General features: G+C 42.0%; 1 protein-coding gene across 7 annotated transcripts in view; it reads right to left on the bottom strand.

The window, feature by feature from the left end:
• Positions 1–9,396, bottom strand: part of PTPN4 (protein tyrosine phosphatase non-receptor type 4) — a 245,317-nt gene extending 235,921 nt beyond the window's left edge. For 4 of the 7 annotated variants that reach the window (XR_007518073.1, XM_049889148.1, XM_049889147.1 and 1 more), the window contains exon 1: positions 8,615–9,395. The gene's annotated coding sequence lies outside the window, so the exon portion shown is untranslated. Of the gene's footprint in view, positions 1–8,614 lie in introns of all 7 variants that reach the window. The other 3 variants (XM_049889146.1, XM_049889145.1, XM_049889150.1) reach the window with 2 other exon arrangements.
• Between the last annotated feature and the right edge of the window lie 12,920 nt (positions 9,397–22,316).

Genomic DNA, 22,316 nt, shown 5'->3' on the forward strand with positions numbered 1-22,316 from the left:
ACTCTGAAACTTGCTCTTGAATGTACAGCAGCTAAAGCGAATGGAAGAAATGATGAAGTAAAAGCTGAACAGAAAATTTCAAAGGGCAGCTCGAGAGTACAAAGCATTATAATGAAACATGCAAAGACCTGAAGTTAGAAAACCAAAAGGGAAGAACACACTCGGTATTTCTCAAGCTGAAAGAACTGAAGAAAAAATTCAAGCCTCGAGTTGCAAAACTGAAGGATTCTATGGGTAAAATACTGAACGAAGCAGAAGAGGGAAGGAATACACAGTCACCGTACCAAAAAGAATTAATTGACATTCAATCATTTCAGGAGGTGGCATATGATTAAGAACCAACAGTACTGAAGGAAGAAGTCCAAGCTGCACTGAAGGCACAGGCAAAAATCAAGGCTCCAGGAATTGACAGAACACCAACTGCGATGTTTCAACAAAGAGATGCAGCACCGGAGGTGCTCACTAGTTTATGCCAAGAAATCTGGAAGACAGCTACTTGGCCAATCAACTGGAAGAGATCCATTATTTGTGCCCATTCCAAACAAAGGCGATCCAACAGAATGTGGCAGTTACAGAACAATGTAATTAATACCACACACAAATAAAATTTTGCTGAAGATCATTCAAAAACGGTTGCAGCAATACATCGACAGGGAACTGCCAGAAATTCAAGCTGGATTCAGAAGACAGCATGGAATGAGGATATCATTGCTGATGTCTGATGAATCTTGGCTAAAAGCAAAGAATACCAGAAGGATGTTTACCTGTGTTGTACTGACTATGCAAAGTCATAGTCATCACAAATTACGGATACCACTGCAAAGAATGAGCATTCCAGAACATTTAATTGTGCTCATGCAGTACCTGTACATAGGCCAAGAGGCAGTCGTTTGAACAGAATGAGGCGATACTGCATGGTTTAACGTCAGGAACGGTGTACGTCTGAGTTGTATCCTTTCACCATACTTATTCAATCTGTATGCTAGGCAAATAATCCGATAAATTGGAGTATATGGAGAACATAGCACCAGGATTGCTGGAAGACTCATTATCAACCTGCGTTATGCAGATGACACAACTTGCTTGCTGAAAGTGAAGAGGACTCGAAGCACCTACTGACGAATCAATAGCTACAGCCTTCAGTATAGATTACACCTCAACACAAAAAAAACAAAAATTCTTACAACTGGACCAATAAGCAACATCATGATAAATGGAGAAAACACTGAAAGTTGTCAAGGATTTCATTTCCACAGTCAACACCCATGAAAGCAGCAGTCAACAAATCAATGTACCACATTGGGCAAATCTATTGCAAAAGACTTTTTTAAAGTGTTGAAAACAAAGATGTCACTTTGAGGACTAACGAGTGCCTGACCGAAGCCATGGTGTTTTCAACTGCCTCATATGCATGCGAAAGCTGGACAATGTATAACAAAGACCAGAAAAGAATTGATGCCTTTGAATTATGGCGCTGTTGAAGAATACTGAATATACAACGGACCGCCAGAAGAACGGACTGCCAGAAGAACGAACAAATCTGTCTTGGAAAAAGTATGGCCAGAGTGCTCTTTGGAAGGGAGGATCACAAGACTTCATCTCAAGTACTTTGGATATGTTCTCCAAAGAAACCAGTCTCCAGAGAAGGACATCATGCTTGGTAAGGTAGAGTGTCAGTGAAAAAGAAAAAGTCCTTCGACAAGATGCATTGACACAGTGGCTGCAACAAATGGGCTTAAACATAGTAACAATTGTGAGGATGGCACAGGACCCAGCAGTGTTTCGTTTTGTTGTGCGTGTAGTCGCTGTCAGAACCGCCTCGAGGGCACCTAACAACATCATCTCTCACCTGAACCACTGCAATAGTACCCTAACTGGTCTTTCTGCTCTGTTTCTAACCTCATCCTGGCACACTCCAATTCATTATCTAGAAGTACAGGGTTATCATTCAAAACCTACATCTAGTCTTATCATTCCCTTATTTAAAGATCTAAAATTCCTCCCCAATGTCAATTTTGATTACCCAAGAGGCACCAGCAATGCAGGAGCATCAAAAAGTTATTTCTCACACACACACATAGTAGTGGGAGTGTAGGGGCTTTGACTTGATCTTCTTTATACTTACATTAGGATTTGGCATTGGTTTCATTTTTAATTACACTGTAAGGATGCCAGGGGTGAACAGATCCCATAAACGTTCCAATACTTAGAGCCTCTAGGGAATGCTTCCCAATCCTTTCCTCAATGTGACACCAAAGAAAATGATAATTTTTTAGTACACTAGGATAAGCCTCGAAGGCAACAGGGTTCAAGATAAGCCGTGGATGCTATTCAAGAGCAAAAGTGAACACCCTGGGGACTCCAATATGCCCAGACCCCTTAGGCTGAAGGGTATCTTGCTCTCCGGCATACTGGTAACCCATTCATGGCACATCGGTTAGGAACCTGTATTCTAAAGGTGTTAATATAATCTCACTCACTGCCCAAACAGGATCCTCACAAAGCTTCATCTCCCACTGCAGCAACACATATGTACATAATCATGCGAGGCACCCAGACTCACACCCATAAACAGAGCCACACTCACCCACAGACAGACACATACAACCAGTCAACCTGCATTTCTCCAAACACAGTATACACTTTTATACCTCTGACTTTTTGTAGACGCCGTTCCCTCTACCCAGGTCAACTCCAAGTCATCCACTAAGACCTTACCCAATCGCCATTTCTCATTTCCCCCAGATCTTAATACACTCGTCATTCTGAACTGCAATGATTCGTTGACATGCGTGTTACCACCCCAGAATTCAAGCTCCTCAAGAATGAGAATCATGTCTTTCTTCTTCTATACCACTGCTTCCACCATAAAAAATATTCAATGTTAGATGAACTAAAATATAAATGACTGTTCATATCATTCCCCAATAAGCCAAAATAAATATCAATTAAAAGAATGAGGTATAATTTTACAACTAAATTAGTATTTTTCCTGTAATAAAAGAACGACCACCGTAGGTACTTTTTAAAGAGAGAGATCTGACACACAAATATTCTTATCATTGGATCATGGTCACAGTCTAGGGCTTTAGACTGAGGAAAAAATTAAAAAAAAAAACAAAAAACTGTAAGTACAGAGATACTAGCTGCAATTTGTAATAGTGGAAAACTTAACAAAAGATAAATGATTAAATTATAGTAATTAATTTAATTATAGTAAACCACCTGAATGTTTCAGAAATCATTGCAGTTACACTCAAGAAGATGTAACAAAAGGGAAAAATAGTATCAGCTACCAGTTATTGATCACCTATTTAAAGCATAGTGCCAGATGCTTTACATATATTATTTTAATCCTTACAGCAATACAAGGCAAGTATTATTATCCATATTTTTCAGTTAAAAAAGCAAGGTCAGAGGTTATACAAATCCACCCTAAGTTTCAGACCAGATTTCCAAACAGATCTGTCTGACTCCAAAATCTGTCGTCTTTTCCCTGCATTGCACTGCCTTCACAATACAATGTTTCTAATATATTAAACCCAAAATTGTATCTCTACCAAAACAACTTTATAAAAAATATGGACAACTGACCAGAAGTTAACAAAAATATCTCTTACAGTGATGATTAAGGGTGAATGTTGTTACAGTATTTATCATATTTTAAATTAGCAACTTTTGAAAGCAGATGCTGGGCAATGGACTAAGCTCATGAGGCAATAAAAAAGAAACAACCTCCATTTTTAATTTTTTCTACATTTTCATTAAGGACATATAAACCACAAAACCAAAGCCGGTGCCATCAAGTGAATTCTCAGTCATAGCAACCCTATAGGACAAAGCAGAACTGCCGCATAAGATTTCCATGGAGTGGCTGGTAGATTCAAACTGCCAATCTTCTGGTTAGCTGCCGAGTTCTTCACCACTGCACCACCAGGGCTCCGTAGTAGGTAACACATAAAAACTTAAGAAGAGTGTATAAGACATTTCTAAGCAAACACATACATGCATTAACCCTGGGATACTTATTACCAGGATTCAAAGTCAGATCATTGTGACTGGATTAAGCAGCATTCTTCCAGAAAAAGGTGAATTTTGAGGGGGCCTGAAAGAGGAGGGGCAAGGATTGGAGAGAGGGATGTTTAAACAGAGGAAACAAGGGCAGAGGAAAAAAACAAGCATCTTTTTTTAAAGCAAAAATGAGAAACAGGGTTAGTGAAGTTGGTAGAAAGCCTTCACGGTCAAGTAGACAAGTTTGGAATTGATTTGATAAGCAAGATCTAAAATTATGCTGCCTAATATTATAATCACTAGCCACAAGTGGTATTTAAAGCTTAAATAGTTAAATTCAGTTCCTTAGATACACTAGTCACATTTCAAGCTGTTCATGGTCACATTTCAAGTGCTCCATAATATGGCTGCTGTAGTCAGTTGCTGTCAAGTCGATTCTGACTCACGGCAACCTTATGTGTATCAGGGAAGAACTGCTCCTTGAAAACAAGACTGACCTTTCGAAAGCAGATCTCCAGGTCTGTCATTCAAGGCCTCTCTGGAGAGGTTTGAACTGCCAACCTTTTGGCTAATAGTCAAGCACTTAACCGTTTACACCGTGCTGGGACTGCTTATAACACAGTTAATGACTTCTATATCCGACAGTACAGAGAAAGAGTGTTTCTATCATTGCAGAAAGTTTTACTGTACAGCACTGATCTGAAGCATGAGCTCAGAGTCAGAAAGACCTGGTTTGAATTCCATCTACTAGCAGTATGACCCTGGACAAGTTAATTTCTCTTAGCTCCCACGGCGGGGGCGGAGGAGGGGGGAACAGCAGGGGATTAATGATACCTACACCTCACAAAGTGAACCTGATGATAAAGTGGGATAACAGGAAAAACCACTTGTATACTGTCTGGTACATAACAAGATAATAAATACTCTTCCCTTTTGAATCCTTCCTCTTTCTACTACTCATTAAAAGGCACAAACACAATAAACCACCTAGATTAATATCTTCTCCTCAAGATAGTCCACAGTACCTACTTTTCATTCTGTTCTACTAATTTCTTTAAATACTTGCACCTCTCTTTCAGTGTTTCTACTTAGGAATAATGAAAAGAAAAATGAGTCTGAAAAAAACGCCTGTAATTAAATGGAAAAGTAAATAATAAATTTCTCCTCCTTTTTTCCCATCTCATTTTAAACTTGACTATAAAAAACCCATTGCCATCAAGTCCGTATCGACTCATAGCAACCCTACAGGACAGAGTAGAACTGCCCCATATGGTTTCCAAGGAGCACCTGGTAGATTCGAACTGCCAACCTTTTGGTTAGCAGCTGTAGCTCTTAACCACTATGCTGCCAGGGTTTCCTAAATTTGACTATACTGATCATATAATGAGAGAGAAATAAATTACACTGTTCCTAAATACCATACTTCCACACCAATAATGAAAATTCTACAGTAATTATATATATTTTTTCTAACATTCTTTCTCACCATCTGAGCTAAAAGAATATTAAATGAAGAAATATCACCTTCTTACAGTACTTTACTGGCCAAAAAAGAAAATTTCCAGACTGTTAAACCAACCTTTAAGACTTCACAGCTTATCCTAATAAACTGACAAATTTAAAAATCTGGACTACAGCATATAAAAAAACTTCACAACATGCAATAGCCCAGAAAAGCAACAAAATTCACCTCAGTTTATAACCAGTGAATTTCTACCAAAAACTAAATTTTACTTAGGAGTAACAATTCATGTTTAGCCACATTAAATCACATAGCCTTGCCATTCCTAGGAAGGTCACCAATTTTACATCCCTAACAGCTAAGATGTAGCGTCCTGGTTAAGCGCTAGGGCTGCTAACCGAGAGGCCGGCGGCTGGAACCCACCAGGCGCTCCACGGAAACCGTACGGCGCAGTTCTACTCTGTCCTACGGGGCTGCTATGAGTCGGGGTGGACTCCACAGCAACGGGTTTGGTTTTGGGTCTTAATAACTAATATGGAAACCCTGGTAGCGGAACGGTTAAGTGCTACAGCTGCTAAGCAAAAGGTCGGCAGTTCGAATCCACCAGGCGCTCCTTGGAAACTCTATCAGGCAGTTCCACTCTGTCTTATAAGGTCGCTATGAGTCAGAATCGACTCGATGGCAGTGGGTTTGGTTTGGTTTGGTTGTGGAATAACCAACACAAGAATTCAAGTAGAACTTTAAAAAAATTCATCTTTACAGTATCTACCAAACAGATTGAGATTTCTATATATTTTCAAAAGCTCTCTTGTTGTTTAAAATCGACCATATTAACTCTCAGAGGGAAAAAAAATTCTCTCAGTAACAGTGCCTCTTTAAAATTACTGGTAATAAAGGTATCATTAGTCTTTCACTCTGCTTTCTGAAGATGATTTACTCAAAAACATGACCACTGATCCCCTTTTTAGAATTTACAGTAAGCAAAAATAAAAACCAGGTAGATAACAGTGCCCACTGTACTGTCACTTTACAACTCAAATTATGCTTACTAGATAAAACTAAAATATTCTGAATCTACAAAACACAGTTTAACAAGTCTTTGAGAGCCACATAAGAAAAAAATAAGAAAACAGCTTTTACTACTACTCCATATAAAGTATTACATGTATTTTTTTTTAATTTAGGTTTCTACGCCTGAACTGAAGAAATCTAACTTGTGACATCCTATAACTTGTTCAAGTCTTTCAATAATAATGAAATGTACACTGGTCACAGTAGAAGAGTTCAAATGAATTTTCCTGTCGCTGCATTCTAAGTACATCCGACCCAGAAAGTATTTTTAGTAAATGTGTTCAATCAATGCTGGTTTTATGCCTAGCCTAAATTAGAAATTGGGTGTCATAAATTTAAAATAACAATGTAACTAGGGACATTTTTGAAGATATTCAACTAGTATATAGAAAAAAAAAAAAAAAACACCCGTTTAAGACAATTCAATACCCACACTCCAGAAGCTAAGGATGTGAGAAAACGGGCACTAAGGCGTAGCCTCACCCATTATGGCTTTTGAGGAACTAGTGAAAGTTTGTATTTCCTAACTTAGTAAGTTTTAACCTACTCAATTAGTATTAATGAAAACGACAAAATAGTGATGCCTCTTTGTGTTTAAAAAAAATCTCTGCTCAAGTGCTCAAAGCAGATTAGCTAAATCACAAATATTCCCATGTATATAAAGATGAACCACTTAAGGTCATGGCATTATGGGACCATGCACATGTCTCAATGCAAAACCTAACAAAGATCTGTGTGCCATAAAAAAAAAAAAAAAGTGAAGAGAAATAAAAATAGCTTTTGTGGTAATCAGAGCATAAACTTATTCTGCCAAAAAAACTGTGGTGCCCACAAAATGATTGCCCTCTTTATGGTGAGCTAGTGAAGAGGTTCTGTATCACACTGAAACTTTTGCTTAAAAAAAAAATTCTTCCTTTTTTTCTTAATCTGTAAACTTAATTTGTATTCATCAAATTCAAGATTTAACTGATACATCTAGCTCTATTCCAGTAGGCACGAAGTACTTATTAAGTACTTTGGACTCCAAATAATCATTTATTTTAAGGTCATTCCCCCCCCAACACACGCACACACACACCGACACACACACACTCTTTACGACAAAAAAAAGTGAAAAAGACGGTTCCCCCCCCCCCCCCCTTGGCACATTACGGTTCAGGAAACCACTATAACAATACCTTCTGGCTTTTACTATTCCAGTCTTTTTCCTACTCAAACCGTCATTTACAAGTCGGATACACTGACTTTTTGTTTTGATCTTTCTCCGTAAGCATGTTTTAATCTGTGGCTAATGAGCTGTACTGTTTCAGCTGGACCCAGCATTTGGTCACATAAACTTACACAATATTACTCAAATCTCTGATTCAAAAAGCAGCTGGTATATTGCAGATACATGACAGGTTCTCCTCTAACGAGCGCTTTCAAAATTCTGCAAATCGTCCTTTTTGTGGTGTCACTCTACAATGCAGACATAAAATATCCTAAATTTCTCAGGGACACTCGTACATATACCTGTGCGACTGTCGTGTTCCATTTTAGGGAAGCCCTGCGAAATGCATCGCTCCGTTCACTTAGCTACATCTCAACTTTATCTGGCACAGCTACACATTCCTAAACACAAGTATGTACCGGGAGAATCATAAGCTTAAAACTTCAAGGGTAGGGAAGTCCACCCTACCCAATCTGCCCATGCAGCACGCAGGGATAGCTTCCATGAGCCAATTAAAAAAAACGGGGGGGGGGATTCTACCAGCAATGGAAAATTAAGGTTCTAAAGCCAGAGCCAGAGTTTAGGTATTGTGGAACATTCCATCTCTGCACCTATTCCATCCCTTCTTCTTTCGCTCACCCTTAACGGAGATTCCAACTATAAGCCCCAGGAGCTCCGAGAGCAGAGGCCCGGAAAGAAAGAAAGAAAAAGTGTCATTTCCCACCCCTTCCTGTTTAAACAACCTTGTACCTCCAGCCTTCCCCACCTGGCTCACCCTCCAAGAGCCATCCACGCCCCAGGTAACAGCCTCGCGTACACCGCGCAGGGCCGAGGCCGGCGGAGACCCCAGAGGCTCTTACCTTCTTATCACAGCCGAGTCCTCCCGGCTGGAGAGAAAACACCTCGAGGCCCGGCGCGCCGTGAAGAAGCGCGTCCGCCGGCCGCTCCTGGGGTCTCCCTCAGCGGCCCCCCAGCAACAGCCGCCACAGCGGCCGCGCCACGGCCCCGAACCGCCAGCACCACCTCATACTGCGGGGCTGCCGTGGGCCGGCGCCGCCAAGGAGGCGGGCAGGAGGCGGGCAGCCGGCGCCCGCTCCCCACCTCCTTGCGGGGATGAGATAATCCACACCCCCCAAAAGTGCCGTGGGGGAGGGAGCTCCGGGCTGGGGGTGTCCTGTCCCCGAACCTCGGACCCCTCGGCCAAAGCGAAGTCTCTTCCCCTCCGAGGTTCCAAATGCCGCCCCTGGGGACCCAGGAGTCCTGCGAGAACAATGTGAAGGGGCCGCGCGGAGCGGAAAAGCGCGCACCGCGGCGAGAGCGGGCGGGCGGGTAATCCTAGGCAGCGTTTGTGTGTGAGAGTGCAAGGAGAGAGCTCAGCGCCCCCCTCCTTCTCCTCCTCCTTTTCTTCCTCCTCCTCCGTCTCCTCCTCCCTCTCCTCCTCCCTCAAGCACACCCCGTCTCCCGGGCCGCAGCATAGCAACGGAACATGGCGGCTGCGCAGGCGCCGCCACTCAGCGGCCGGGAGCCAAGCGGCAGCCTAAGGAGGCGATCTCGCGAGAGGCGAGGCCAGACCCCCTTCCCCGTTACCGCAGGGAGGAGAGGTTGAGCCCGCGGGAGAGCGGAGGGACACGCAGGTGCTAGGGCAGCCGGACCTGGAAAGGTTGGCCAGGGCGGGCTGGGAGGAGGAGGCGGAGCGCTCTGGCCCCGCCCCGCGGCCCCGCTGCGATTGGCTGCACGGACTGCGACCCTTGCTGGCCCTAACCTAAGGGAGACAACCGAGGAGCACGAAGGCGAAGTTTTAAGGGGGGGAAACGAGGTCTTTTAGTCCCAGATCATCCCATCCTCAAGGCTTATAGAGGCATAGGTTTTGAATTATTTTCCCTTCTAAATATAGGCCCTAAAACAAAGTCTAAACAAACATTCAATAATTAAGCAAACATTTGGGTGCCTTCTGTGTGCCATGCGCTTTTAAAATGTTAATTCATTCTAGTATCGTATATGGATTTGGTATTATGCCAGCGTTTGTAGCCCAGTGCATTCTGATATCTCATTGATGGATAGAATGGATGTCTGCGAACTGGGCGATCTCAGTTGAAATGGGGGAGGGGGTTTGGAGGGCCCTCCCGCTTCCTTTTCGCGTTCTTTTTTTTTTTTTTTCCCATGCCCTTTCCTGTTGCCTGACCCGTTCTGTTAGGTTCAACAGCGCACCAGAGCCACCCTTCGTACAAAAGTTCTTTCAAAATATCACCTCTGCAAGCTGACAAAATGCCTATTTACTAATCAGGGGTAGCTTTTGCAAGGTGAAATCTTGCAAATTTATACAAATGTGTGAAAAACAGCAATTTCTATTTACCCCCTTTTTCCTCCCCCCTCCGTTTTTTCATTTTAAAAAGACAACTTGTCAGTCTGCATTTTTCCTGCTTTACCTCCTCCACTTCCTTTTTTCCCAGAGCTCAGTTCCAGCCAGTGCTCACACATCCTTCCCTAAATAGACTTCTCCTGCCTTTAGCTCCCGTTTCTCTATGCTTTTGTTCTTGCTGTTCCTTCTAAACTGTTCTTCACCGTCTCCACTTGTCAACATCCAGTCATCCTCCAACCGCAGATCAGACGGGACTTCCACCAGAAGCAAGAAGTATTGTCTTCCTCGGGCATTGATAGTTCTAGGTTCATACCTCCCTTTGGCTCTTATCACAACGTGCATTTTATTACATGATACTTAAACTGTGTGGATCTTATGGCCACTACTACATGGTGAGCTACTTGAGGGCAAGGACCTCCTCTTGGTCATCTTCATATCCCTTATAATACCTGGTGACACTACCTGGTATCAAAAAAAAGTTCGGTGAAAGAATGAAATGCTTGACTCCCTGATTGGTGGGATTTCAGGCACTGTGAAATAAGATAGTTGAGACAGGGCCGGCTCTTCTCCAGCTTCCAAATCTGGTAGGTTGCTGTGTCTGGGTGATACTAATCTGGTACAAAAAAAAAAAAAAAAATTTTTTTTTTAAATCTGGTATAGATTTGTCTTTATCGGTGTCCTACCTGTGTTGTTGTTGGTTGCTATCAAGTCAACTCCGACTCATGGCGACATTATGTATAACAGAACGTTGCCCAGTCTTGTGCCATCTTTGTGACCATTGGTATGTTTAAGTGCATTGTCGAGGCTATTGTGTCAATCCATCTCATTGAGGGTCCCCCTCATTTTCGTTGGCCTTCTAATTTACCAAACATGATGACCTTTTCTAGCAATTGGTCTTCCTCAATAACATGTCTATACCAGACAATATATTATTCATATATTGTGATCCATAAGGTTTTCATTGCCTAATTTTCAAAAGTAGTTCCCCAGGTCTTTCTTCTTACTCTGTCTTAGTCTGGAAGCTGCGCTGAAACCTCTCCACCATGGGTGACCCTGCTGGTATTTGAAATACCGGTGGCATATCTTCTAGCATCACAGCAACACAAGACACCACAGTACGACAAACTGACAGATGAATGGTAGTGATCCCCTGTAGAGCCTAGTAGCTAGCATCCCAGCTAACCTTGCTATCTCCAGACCCTCCCCTCCAGCTCATTCCTCTAGACGCCATCTGTAACCACAGTGACCTTTTTAAAATATCAATCTGACCTATAACATGAACGTAACTAGAGGCTTAACATTGGAGGGGGCTGGAGGGAACAACTTTTGTTTTGGAAAATTCCCCAGGATGAGCCGTTTAGATACACAAATGTAAATTTCATATCCATCTACTATTCTTTAGGAAAACTGTGACGCCACTACTTAAAAAAAAATTTTTTTTTCTCCCTTTTAAAGTGTTCAGTTCAGAACTTCTTCTTTATTGTGGTAAATATATGTATATAACAAAACATTTGTCATTTTAACCTTTTTTTACATGTACAATTCAGTGACATTAATTACATTCATCATATTGGGTAACCATCACCACTATCCATTTCCAAATGTTTCCATCACCCTTAACAGAAAGTCAGTGCCCCCTAAGCAATGACTCCTCCTTTTTCCCTCCCTTCTCCCCCTGGTCACCACTAATATGCTTTGGTCTCTATACATTTGCCTATTCTGTGTCGCATAAGAGGGACCATACAATATTCGCCCTTTTGTGACTTATTTTACTCAGTGTAATGTTTTCTAGGCTCACCTATGTTGTAGCATTTTTCAGGACTTTGTTTCTCTTTTTGGTTGAGTAATAATTCCATTGTACGTGTGTGTGTATACATATGTATGTATATATGATAAAATATATATGTGTTTATATATATATACACACACACATACATACCATGGAGCCCAGGTGGCACAGTGGTTAAGAGTTACGGCTGCTAACCAAAAGGTCGGCAGTTTGAACCCACCAGCTGCTCCTTGGAAATCTTATGGGGCAGTTCTCCTCTGTTCTGTAGGGTTGCCATGAGTCAGAATTGACTCAACGGCAATGGGTAAGCTTAGGTATGTATACCATATTTTATCTGTTCATCTCTTGATGGACATTTAGGTTATTTCCACTGTATGGCTGTTAAGAATAATTCGGCAGTAAACATCAGTGTACAATTCAGTGCTTTTTAGGATATTTACGAGGTTGTGCAACCATTACCATTATCTCATGTCAAAACATTTTCATCACCCCATAAAAAAATCCCAACCCATTAGCAATCAAGCCCCATTTCCTCCACGCCACATCCCCTGATAACCACTGATCTACTTTCTGCCTCTATGGATTTGTCTATGCCGGACATGTCATGTAAATGGAATCATATGAAACTCCCTTTGTGGAAGTCACAGGATAGGCCCTTCGAAGTCACCAATACTCATCCTTATTCCTAGAGAAAGTTGAGTTCGCCTTATAGTTACCCACATGCAACCCTAATGTAAGAGAGGAATTTAAAAAAAAAGAGAGCTTCAAACTGTGCCCTATACTCACATGGCCCACTGAAGACTGAATTAGGAAATGAACCATAAACAGTACCTCTCAAACTTTAAATGTGCATATAGATCCCCTGAAGATCCTTTAAAATTTAGGTTGATTCCTTAGGTCTTAGGTGGGGCCTGAGACTCTGCATTTCTAAGAAGCAACCTGGTCCCTAGACCACAAGCAGCATTGTTCCCCAAACTGGAGTCTAAGAAAAGATATTTGTAAATTCTCTGTAAAAAATTTAATTTTTTTTGTTTTTATTTAAATGACAATCTCTTAAAATTAATATATGCATATTCTGAGTAATTTTGATGACCACACTGTAACGGAACACTGCCACTTGATTTTGTATGTGGCACCAAGAACTGTAACTTTAATTGTCTTGGGCTGATGGGAAAAGAATAGAAGGCCTCTTGTGGAAGTGACAACATTCTGGCTAAGTGAAGGTCAATTGTCCTCACGGTACACTGTACAAAAGCTTAGCGGAAGTTCACATAGAGAAGAATGTAAGGAGAATTGAATCAATTATAAACACACAAAACAAAAAAGCCTGTGCCATAGCAGTGAGTTCCGTATTCTCATTGCCAGGGAAAATTTAATGTCGGCAAAACGTCATCCGTCACCTTATACTGGTGATATTAACTGAATTTTGTAATTTTGTGAAGTATATGTCTACACGTGCTTATACCTAACCTTATGTTTACACATAACTAGGAAACATAATTAAAATAATTTAAGTTACCACTTTGGAGTTATCAAGATTTTTTTGTTCACTTAAACCAAAACCAAACCTGTTGCCATGGAGTCAATTCCAACTCATAAAGACCGTGTAGAATAAAGTGAAACTGCCCCATACGGTTTCCAAAGAACAGCTGGTGGATTCGAACTGCTGACATTTTGGTTAGCAGCCAAGCTCTTAACCACTGCACCACCAGGGCTCCATACCAAAACCCAGTGCCGTCGAGTCGATTCCGACTCATAGCGACCCAGGGCTCCATAGCTGTATGAAAACAGGTAAATATTTTTCCACGATCAGAGAAGGATCTTTCAAACACATGCAGACATCTACTCTGGAGCTGCTGTTTTCAAAAACCAAAGATAACTTCTCTAGACCGAACCAAACTCATAGCCATTGAGTCGATTCCAGCTCATAGTGACCCTATAGGACAGGGTAGAACAGCCCCACAGGGTTTCTGAGGCTGTAAATCTTTACAGACACAGACTGCTACATCATTTTACTGCAGAACAGCTTGTGGGTTGGAACAGCCAACCTTTTGGTTAGCAGCTGAGTGCTTTAACCACTGTGCCCCAAATGTTACTGAAGACTGGCAGACTCTGCTATTGACTGAGATTTTTTCCTTGTCTGCAGCCTGTCCTTGGCTGTGCTTTGAGAGAGTAAGGGCAAAGGCTATGTCCACATTTGGAGCGTGTTGGCAGGGGAGGACTGGTCTTGTTACTGTGTGATGATGTTAAGACCTGTGCTAACCCTGGGTACCTACAGCCAGGAAGGAATAAACATTTGCTCCAGCCTGTGCAGCCAAGCCAGGCTTCCTGGGCCTTGGCAATGGCCCCAGGCAGCGGCAGGAACAACAAGGCAGTGGAGAAGGATGAGCTTTGATGAGGCACTGTGTCCAATTGTCCAGCCACTCCAACATCAGTAACTCAGCAAGACCCCTTTGAAAGAAATGAGCAATGCTGGGATAGTGCAAACAGTGAAGTAAGTGCTCTGCTATTAACTGAAAGGTTAGCAATTTGAATCTACTTAGGGGTGCCTCAGAAGAAAGCCCTGGCAATCTTCCAAAAGATCGAAACCATTGATCACAGTTCTATTCTGACACACATGGGGTTGCCATGAATCGGAATTGACTCCATGACAACTGGTTCTGGAGTCACTGGGGATAGCTGGGGAGGAGAATTCCAAGGGAAAGCTAGACTCAGCTTGCTAGGTAGAGCTCAGAGTGGTATGAATTTTAATATTAAAAACACAGGACCCATTGCAGTACTTTTCCCAATAGCCAAAAGGTGGAAACAGCTGAAAAGGCCATCAACAGATGAATGGATATGCAAAACGTGGTATATACATACAATGGAATAGTACTCAGCCATAAAGAGAAATGAAGTCCTGATGTATGCTACAACATGGATGAACCTAGAAAACATCAGGCTGAGCAAAATAAGTCAATCAAAAAGGGCCAAATACTGTATAATCTCACATATAGGAAGTAAGTAAATACACAGAAACCTAAGATTATTAATGGTTACCAGGGATGGGAGGGAGAGGGAAAGAGCTAGTTTTGGTTTAGGGTCTGTCTTAGTTATCTAGTGCTGCTACAACAGAAATACCACAAATGGGTGGCTTTAACAAACAAATTTATTTTCTCACAGTTTAGGAGGCTACAGGCCTGAATACAGGGTGCCAGTTCTAGGTGAGGCTTTCTCTCACAGTTGGCTCTGGAGAAAGGTCCTTGTCTCTTTGATCCTGGACGATCTTCATGTGGCTTGGCATCTCTCATCCCCCATCTCTGTTTTTCTTGCTTGCTTGTATAATCTCTTTTATATCTCAAAAGAGATTCGTGTAAGACACACACTATACTAATCCTATCTTATTAACATAACAAAGACAAACCATCCCCAAATGGGATTATAACCACAGGCACCAAAACCAAAAAACCAAACCCGTTGCCATCAAGTCGATTCTGACTCATAGCAACCCTATAGGGCAGAGTAGAATTGCCCCGTTGAGTTTCCAAGGAGTGCCTGGCAGATTCGAACTGCTGACCTTGTGGTTAGCAGCCACAGCACTTAACCACTATGCCACCAGGGTTTCCAATCACAGGCACAGAAGTTAGGATTTCAATACATATTTTGGGGGTACACAATTGAATCCGTAAGAGGGACATTGAGTTTATGTTAATGGTGGTGTGATAATTTGGAAAAGGATAGTGACAAAAGTTGTACACAACGAAGAATGTGATCAACATCACTGATTTGAACATGAGGAAATTGTTGAATTGGTGAAAGTTTTGTTGTGTGTATTTTTATTGTAATAATTTTTAAAAATGACCTTAAGTGATTTTATTTTGTTGCTTAAACTGATGGTGGGAGATATAAGGTACACAGGCATTGTCTTGGGCTGGATTTTTTAAAGAAGCAAAACCAGTGATGTGTATATAGAGAGAGAGAGACTTATCACAAGGAAAATGGCTCAAATTTGTGAAGGCTGAGAAGTCCCAAATCTGCAGGTCAGACATCAGGCTGGAGGCTTCTCCTGACTCATGCAGTTGCAAAGGCTGAGGAACCCAAAATTGGTATGTCAGGTGGAAGGCTGTTAGCTCACAGGGTTGTGGGAGCTGGAGGATCCCAACATCTGCAGGTCACGCAGCAGGCTGCTTTCTTACATCCCAAGAACTGGGGGTCAGAGAATGACAAGTCGGGTGCAGGATCTAGACACAGCTTTGCCAGAACATTCAAATATATTGAATGCAGGTCACACCCCCAAGGAAATTGATTGGCTTTCAACGGAGTGTCCTTTCAACTGATTGGCTGCTCACATCAGACCACAAAATGGAGGATGATTACATAATACCTGCCAAACCATTGAGAATCATGGCCTAGCCAAGACGATATGTAGCCTTAACCATCACAGGCATCAAACAAATGAGCCCTAACCTTGTGTCTGACATGGGACCTTAATTGGATATCTGTCTGACTTAGCTGGACAATTAAGGGGGAATTTTATCTTTTTGCCTGTCTGGAATCTCCTGCATAGCTTAAAGCAAGGCAAGACAAAACAAACAATTTATAAAATAACCTTTAAAGAAGTGTCATACATTTTCCCAATAATCTCAGAAGTCTATGGCTTGGGCTTCCTTAATCACAAGCTGTTTTAAATATACTTCTTTTAAAAGCTATTTTTTTAGCATATACCTCTGAGACAGTTGGCCCAGATTTGTCACTCTATCAACATGGCTCTCTCCCTCTTGCCAACAATTCTTCCTTCCTTCCTTCCTTCCTCTCTCCTTTCCTTCCTACCTGCCTTCTCTCTCTTTTTTTTTTTTTTTTTCTGCTGAGTAACCTCAGATAACCCAAAGCAACAATCCTTGGGATCAAGAACTATACAGAAAAAGGTAAGGTTTTAAAAATCAAAGACTACTTCCTACTCCCACTCCCACTCCCCAAAGTTAAGAACTATTGACCAATTCTTGTGTATACTTCCAGAATTTCCTCTGCATATAAGCATAAATGTGCATCTTTTTTCCCTTACACACAGTGCGCATGGTGTATGCCTATACCAGTGTAAACCAGAAAACCCAAACCTGTTGCCGTTGAGTCCATTCTGACTAATGGCAACGCCATGTGCCACAGAGTAGAACTACTCCGTAGGGTTTCCTTGGCTGTAACCTTTACGGAAACAGATTGCCAGGCCTTTCTTGGCACTGTTGAGTGCATTCAAACTGCCAACCTTTAGGTTAGTAGTCAAGTACGCACTGCTTGTACCACCCAGGGACCTGTATCTTCTGTGATAACATTATCTGTAGATGTTTGTGAATAGGAGGAGCACTGGTGGCGCAGTGGTTAACTGCTTGGCTGCTAACCAAAAGGTCAGTGTTTCAAACCATAGCTTCTGTAAAGGTTACAGCCTTGGAAACCCTATGGGGCAATTCTACTCTGTTCTATAGGGCTGTTATGAGTCAGAATCAACTCCATGGCAGTGGGATTGGTTTTCCTGGGTGCTAATCATTGGGAATACAGGTAATGGCCTTTGCCCTTAAGGCAAGTATTTTTCATTTTTAAGGTTATGACTTATTAGTGGGTCGTGAAATGAACTCGGTGAGTTGTCACCAGCATTTTCAAAAAAAGCAATGAACTAGGATAGGCTAGGAAATATCAGAGTGCATGGTACAATATAAAAACAAGCATTACATTGTGTAACTTTAATTTTTGTTATGTGTTTTTGCCTATGTTGTTTGTGATGTAAAATGTCTTTCTTGTTTTGGGTGTCCAAACCAAACCAAACCCGTTGCCATCGAGTCAATTCAGAGTCACCCTATAGGACAGAGTAAAACTGCCCCATAGGGTTTCCAAGGAGTGGCTGGTGGATTCAAACTGCTGACCTTTCAGTTAGCAGCCATGCTCTTAACCATCATGCCACCAGTGCTCATTTTGGGTGTAGTGGACAAAAAAGTCTGAGAGCTTCTGGTCAGAAGGGAGAATTCATAAGTAAATAACACTAATTAGTATGAGAAGTGCTTACAAAAATTAAACTGCAAACTCCAAGGAGGCAGAGACCATGGTTGTTTTACTCACTGTTATTTGATCAGAGCCTAACCTAACGCCTGGTATGTAATCAGCCCTCAGTTAATAATCTCCAATAAACGAATGAATGAGGTATGCCCAGAGTGTTAGGAAAAGTAGTAGAAAGAGATCAACCGACCAGGAGGTTTTGTGCCTTACATTTTGCTTGGCTTCCATTGGGCACCATGCCCAGAGGGGACAAGGTTTGGAGAGGAAAATGATCGGGGCCTAGGGGAAAGAGGGAAGCCTGGGGGGACCTTGAGTGACATCTAGTGGCTTCTTTGACCAACTGGGAGACACCAACCTGAGGAATTTCTCCCATTAGGTAGGATATTACTGAATATACTGTTTACTTTAAATATAAATAAATGAATGAATGATGGGCTTGATCTCTCTAAAGTTTATAAATGTTGCCTTTTTTGTAGATGAAAACTGTGTGTTTATTGGTCTGTGCTCTTTTTTAGGGGTTAGCGTTGTCCATAGGAACTTCAATAACATCAAATTAGAAAATCTTGACCAATCTTCATTCTTTTGTAGGCTATTACTCAGCACTTGATACACCATTGTCTGGTGTGCTTCAGGTGTGTAATAAACACCTGCTGTTAGCTGGCTGACGCATTTATTCATTCATTCGGCCTGGGGTCATTCATTGACTATGTCCGGGATCGATGGTTCTTCTCCCTCAGCTGCACATTAGAGGCACCAAGAAGCTGGACCATGAATAAGGAAGACCGAAGAAGAATTGACACCTTTGAATTGTGGTGTTGGAGAAGAATATTGAATATACCATGGACTGTCAAAAGAATGAACAAATCCTTCTTAGAAGAAGTACAACCAGAATGTTCCTGAGAAACAACGATGGCGAGACTGGGTCTTACATACTTTGAACATGTTATCAGGAGGGATCAGTCCCAGGAGAAGGACATCATGCTTGGTAAAGTACAGGGTCAGTGAGAAAGAGGAAGGCCCTCAAGGAGATGGATTGACACAGTGGCTGCAACAATGGACACAAGCATAACAACGATTGTGAGCATGGCGCAGGACCGGGCCATATTTCGTTCTGTGGTACATAGGGTTGGTATGCATGGGAACCGACTACAGGGCACCTAACAACAACAACAGGGAGTTTTTAGTAAGTACAGGTGTCCTTGCCCCAACATGATCCCACCTCCATTCTTATTTGATTGGTCAGGGTAGAGCCCAGGCTTTTCTCTATAAATATGAGTAAAGTTTTTTTTTTTTTTTTTTTTTTTTCCGGCTCTAAAGGGCAGCAGGGTTGAAGACCAAGGCCAAGTTTCCATTTGCAGGGGCACTGAACCTGTATAATCGAACCGATGTATAACTGCTATACCTGCTGCCTGGATCAGTGGTTCTCAAACTGCGTGGGGGTGAAGAACCAGTTATTTTATTTCTAACCCATCGTGGACCAGTATTTTCTTTTAAATATGTAATAAAATAAATTACTAGAAAATGAAATAGAAAAACAAAGACATTTAAGATACAAGTCCCAAATTTTTATTAGATTCAGCAGAAATACACTACTCTGTCAAGTTTCTCTAAGCATTTCTAAATGCCTCATCTCAGTTTCTGTATTTATCTCACTGTAGACTGGTATCGTACCATGTGCAGTCTGGCACTTTGAGTCACACTGCCCTAGATTATATTCTAGATAGATGTGGGGGCAAGAGGAAGACAGAGGAAATGCAAGACACACAAGTGACAGCATGCACAGGTTGTTCTTGCATTTAAGGAGAAGTCCCACTCACCACTCAGGCAGAGCCTGGTGGGTCACCATGGCCCAGGGTGTGGTTCTGGATTTACAGGCCCCAAACTTTGATCTTATCTGAACACCCACAGTGATCCGACACTTGGCACTGTCCACATGCTAAACTTTTTTTAGAAACTGGTTATAAAGCAGGAGCCCTGGTGGCACAGTGGTTAAGAGCTTGGCTGCTAACCAAAATGCTGACATTTGAATCCACCAGGTGCTCCTTGGAGACCCTGTGGGGCAGTTCTACTTTGACCTACAGGGTCACTATGAGTCAACACCAACTTGAAGGCAAGGTTTTATTTTTTGTTTTTTAATAGTTATAAAGCAAAGGTCATTTTCTTTTTTAAAGCAAATGTGACTTTCTAGGGACCAGACAATGATGTTTGCTATAATGATACCTTTTTTTCAGTATCAAGGTCCCTAGTCAGGAGAAGGTTGCTTAGAGAACAGAGAATGAAGGTCTCTCCTTGCCCACAACACAGCATCCCCTCCCTAGTGGCAACAGTACTCATGGCCACCCAATGCATGTATCCATCCCCTTGGACCAACAAAACAAAACAAACCAGTTGCTGTCGAGGCAATTCCGACTCCATGTGTGTCAGGGTAGAACTGTGCTTCGCAGGGTTTTCAATCACTAGTTTTTTGGAAGTAGATCACCAGGCCCTTCTTCCAAGGTCCCTCTGGGTGGACTGAAACCACCAAGCTCTCAGTTAGTAGCTGAGCATGTATGTTTGCTCCATCCAGGGACTCCTATTCCCTTGGACAAGTACTTAATAAACATGGATGGAGGTTGCCTGCCTTTCACACTTCTGGGATGCACCCTTCTGTTCAAAACCACTTCAAGCAGAAGCAGGTTCAACATAGAGGATTAAATTGCCACATTCTCTGGTTCTAAACCATGTCTGAAGATATCCCAGGTCACCTTGATTGGACTTGAATGATCCTGAGGTTTTCATCAGCAATATATTTGTTAAGTGTCCCAGCACAGGATTTTTCCACTAGGAGTCCTTCACCTTTTTTACATGCAGCCTTTTCTTTCTGCCTTTAATGTCCTGCCTGCCCTTTCCTTGCTGAGTTCCTGCTCACCCTTTGCATTTCAGCTCTCCTACTGGTTCCTCTGGGAAGCCTTCCTTGACCCTCCTCGCACCCCAGGCTCAACTGTCTGTGCCCCAAGAAAGCACAAAGCCATGATGCTGCAAGAGGCCAGCTTCCTCTCTTCTTCCCAGTTGAATTTTAAAGTTCTTAGAACAGTGATCCCAACTTTTGTTTACTCTTGTATACTCTAGAAGACTCAGAGAAATGCTTGGTGAAATAAACTGATTTTCTAGTCTCATTCTCAAAGGGTAATGTTAAGGCAAGGGGTGGTAGGAGATATGGTTAACTAACTTCCAATTTTATGAAGGGTTGGTAGTGGTCAGGGTGGGAGGAAGGATATTTGAACGTGAAGCCAAAGAGTGTGATGAGCATATACTGGTCAGTGATGACTGTGTAAGATGGAGAGTCTGATGATAAAATTGGTGGTTTAGGAAAAATTAATATCATGATACTTAGGAAGGAAAGATAAGATTTGGGGAGAGACTGTACCAGGAGGACCAGTTAATACAGTGACAACACCTCCGCCTGAGGGACATCTCAGAATACCTGAGATGCTTTATCGATATTAGCGCTCACCTCCCTTCCCCCACCCAGTAGTGACATGTCATCCACGCCTTTCCCAGGCCCCATCCTGGGTAATGATCACTGCCTTGGGGAACCTTGGTGCTGATGGGACTTTGTCTTATGCCTGGGGTACAACAGAAAGAAAAATGGAAATCTGTTGTCGTGTTCAAAATGTGAGGTACTAAAAGCTGGATGTATTATTGTTACATATTTAACTGGTTTAAATAATGATGCCAGTGACATCTGATTTTTCCCTGGAGTCAAGGCAACGTCTCTAATTGTTATTAGTTGCCGTTGAGTTGACTCCTACTCATAGCAACCTTACGTATAACAGAATGAAACATTATCTGGTCCTGTACCATCCTCACAATTATTGCTATGTTTGAGCCCATTATTGCAGCCACTGTGTCAATCCATCTCACTTAGGATCTCCCTCTTTTTGGCTGACACTCTACTTTACGAAGCATGATGCCTTTCTCCAACAATTGGTCCCTCCTGATGATACGTCCAAAGTAAATGAGACACAGCCTCGCCATCCTTGCTTCTAAGGAGCATTCTGGCTGTACTTCTTCCAGGACAGATTGGTTCGTTCTTCTGGAAGTCCATGGTGTATTCAATATTCTTTTTTAACACCACCATTTGTATGTGTCAATTCTCACTTTTTCAATGTCCAGCTTTTACATGTATATCAGGCAACTGAACTTACCATGGCTTGGGTCAGGCACACCTTAGTCCTCAAAGTGACATCTTTGCTTTTTTATAGTTTAAAGAGGTCTTTGGCAGCAGATTTGCCCAATGCAATACATCATTTTCTTTCTTGACTGGTGCTTCCATGGACATTGATTGTCCGTCCAAGAAGAATGAAATCTTTGACAACTTCAATTTCTTCACCATTTATCGTGATGTTGCTTA

The sequence above is a fragment of the Elephas maximus genome, chromosome 6, assembly GCF_024166365.1.
Source record: "Elephas maximus indicus isolate mEleMax1 chromosome 6, mEleMax1 primary haplotype, whole genome shotgun sequence".
Taxonomy (NCBI): Eukaryota; Metazoa; Chordata; class Mammalia; order Proboscidea; family Elephantidae; genus Elephas; species Elephas maximus.